Consider the following 3,209-nt stretch of genomic DNA (forward strand, 5'->3'; position numbering starts at 1 on the left):
TGAAAAGGATAATACACCCTGACTAACAGGGATTATCCCCAAAATGTGTGTGATTTAGCACTTGGAAATAAATAAGTAGAATCCACTGTACTTAGAGAATAAAAAGGAAACATTATATAGTAATGTCAATAGAAGGATTATATACACATTTTAAAAATTCAATGTCAATTCATGCTAAAAGTTTATAGACTACAAGGAATTACAAGTCCTTTCCTCATACTGATAAAGAGCACCTGCAAAAAGTTTAGAGTAACATCACATTTATTGGTAAAAATGAAATGCTTTTCCACTAGGGCCATGGCCTGAGTTCTGGTCTCTCACCTTCCTCCCCAAATATCATGAGCTTCACCACCTACTCCACCACCTTCTTTACCAACTACTGATCCCTGGGCTTCATCCAGTTGCCCAGTCACCGGGTCCTGACCAACAGTGAAGCCAGTGTCTATGTGTGGTACGCTGGTAGCTTGGGTTCCTGCATTTCAGTATCCAGTTCCTCTAGCTCCCACGGTGTCTGAGGGTTCAGGGTCCTAGCCAGTGGGATGGTCAGGCATCTGATGAGAAGGAAGGGTATCCAGGGCAAGAAGGAGACCACGCAAGTCCTGAAGGACAGCCTAGCTTCCTACCTAGAGAGGGTGAGGAGCCTAGAGACTGAGAATTAGAGACAGGATGGCAAAATTCAGAAACACTTGGGGAAGAGACCCCAGATCAGGGACTAAAGCCACTGCCTGAAGATCATCCAGGAACTAAAGGCTCAGATCTTTGAAAATTCCATGGACAATACCTGCATCAGTCTCAGACTGCCAATGCCCTATTGGCTGCTGATGACTTCAGACTCAAGTATGAGACTGAGCTGGCCATGTGCCAGTCTGTGGCCAATAATATCCATGGGCTCTGCAAGGTCAGTGATGATACCAATATCACTTGACTGCAGTTGGAGATGGAGATGGAGGCTCTGAAGGAGGAGCTGCTCTTCATGAAGAAGAACCATGAGAAGGAAGCAAAGGGCCTATAAGCCCAGATTGCCAGCTCTGGATTGACCATGAAGGTAGATGTTCCCAAGTCTCAAGACTTCAGCAAAATCATGGCAAACATAGTGTCCCAGTATGATGAGTTGGCTCAGAAGAACGAAGGAGCTGGACAAGTACTGGTCTCAGCAGATTGAAGAGAGCACCGCAGTGGTCACTTCTCAGTCCACTGGGATAGTTGCTGCTGAGATGACACGAAGATGAGATGTGCTGTCCAGTCCTTGGAAATCAATCTCAATTCCATGAGAAATCTGAAGGTCAGCTTGGATAATAGCCTGTGGGAGGTAGAAGCCACTATGCCCACAGATGGAGCAGCTCAGCAGGGTCCTGGTGTACCTGGAGTCAGAGCTGGCACAGACCCAGGCAGACGGGCAGCACCAAGCCCAAAAGAGGCCCTGCTGAACACCAAGGTCAAGCTGGAGGCTGAGATTGCCACCCACCACCCTCTGCTAGAAGACTGGGAGAACTTCAGTCTCCATGACACTCTGCACAGCTGCAAATCCATGCAAACCACCCACAAGACTGCCACTAGTAGGATTGTGGATGGCAAAATGGTATCTGAGACCACAACACCAAAGTTCTGAGGGATTGAGGCAGCACCCACAGTGTGCCTTTTGGGGAATAAGTGGCCAATAAAAACTTCTGAATCTAAAAAAAAAAAAAAAAAATGATTTTCCCCTAAAAACAGGAGGATGATGGGGATACACTATTAATATTATATTTCAAAACTATGCTGGAACTCCAATCTCCTAAATAAGACCAAATATATAAAATAGTTTAAGTTTGAGGGATAAAAGTAAAATGCCATTGTATTGGCAAATACCATTACTATTTACATAAAAATAATTTAGAACTAAAAATATGAATCTAGCAAAGTCACAGATTACAAAACCAATATAGAAAATAAATAAAATTTCTATGTTGTAGCAGTTACAACTTGAAAAACAGAACTTTAAAAACAGTATTATTGCTAATACCATAAAAGCCTAATGTTAAGAAGAAAAAACTGAACACAATGTTTAAAAATCCTGTATACTAAAAAATCGTGAAATCACTAATGAAAGGAACTGTAAAGGCCTATTTGAATAGTCATAAATACTAAGTTCATGTCCTCACTAACCTATTGGAGGGACTTCAGGGACTGAAGATCTTCCTGCCTTTCTCAGGCCAAGTGGGAACACTAGTCTATTTACATCAAAACAGGGCAAGTAAATACTAAGAGACAAATGAATGACCCGAGAACTGTCACTGTCTTCTGTGCACCCAGAGAAGAGCAGCATCCTGACCTACTGTTGGTGATTAGGATCAATTATCCCAATCCAGGTTGTAACAATTTGCCTTGTTAATGAAGGCCACACTTCCATTCTTTTGTATTAAATGGGAACAGAGCAGTACACTATAGTTGCAAATTTAGGATGAATACTGTTTGTAGAAAGATGATAACCAATCCTTGTAAGAACTCATATTAAGTCAGCACCTCTGCCACAGGTATGGTCTTATTTCAGGACCCTTGAATCAATGTTGCAATTCTTCTATTGAGACTTAGCATAAAGTTCATACATTGCTCACAATGCCATGGTTTCTATCAGGTCATACGATGAAAAGGCTGGGTCATTTGTCTTATAGGCTGGACTGCTGAAGAGCCAATTCCAGCCTTGGGCCTCTCTCAAAAAAAGTAGATTTTCACGTCTCTTATCAATCAGGGTTCTCCATAGACACAGAACCAAATAGATATAAAATACAAATTTGTATATATATTGATTTATTATGAGGAATTGGCTAATGTGATTGCAACAAATCTGAATTCCTTAAGTCTGGTGACAAACTGAGAATATCTGTGGAGGTGATTCTGAAATCTGGTAATGCCATATTCCACAGGGGAAGCTGACTGCCTAAAGTTAAGGTAGAAATTCTTTCTAATTCTGAAATTCTCAGTTCTGGCTTTTAAGACCTCCAACTGATTGTATTAAGTTCCTCTCCATATTGCTGAGGGCACTCTCCTTTGTTGATTGTAGATCAATCAGATTAGATACAATCAACTGATTATAGATGCAAATCAATCAATCTACAAAAATCCCTCACAGTTATAATAGGCCAGTGTTTGCTTGATTAAACAACTGGACACCACAATCTAGTCAACTTAACATATGAAATTAACCATTACAACTGTCTTTAACCAAACCA

General features: G+C 41.1%; 1 pseudogene; it reads left to right on the forward strand.

Moving 5' to 3' along the window:
* Positions 1-338: 338 nt before the first annotated feature.
* Positions 339-1,609, forward strand: LOC143645731 (keratin, type I cytoskeletal 18 pseudogene; annotated as a pseudogene).
* Positions 1,610-3,209: the final 1,600 nt, after the last annotated feature.

The sequence above is a fragment of the Tamandua tetradactyla genome, chromosome 9 (assembly GCF_023851605.1).
Source record: "Tamandua tetradactyla isolate mTamTet1 chromosome 9, mTamTet1.pri, whole genome shotgun sequence".
Taxonomy (NCBI): domain Eukaryota; kingdom Metazoa; phylum Chordata; class Mammalia; order Pilosa; family Myrmecophagidae; genus Tamandua; species Tamandua tetradactyla.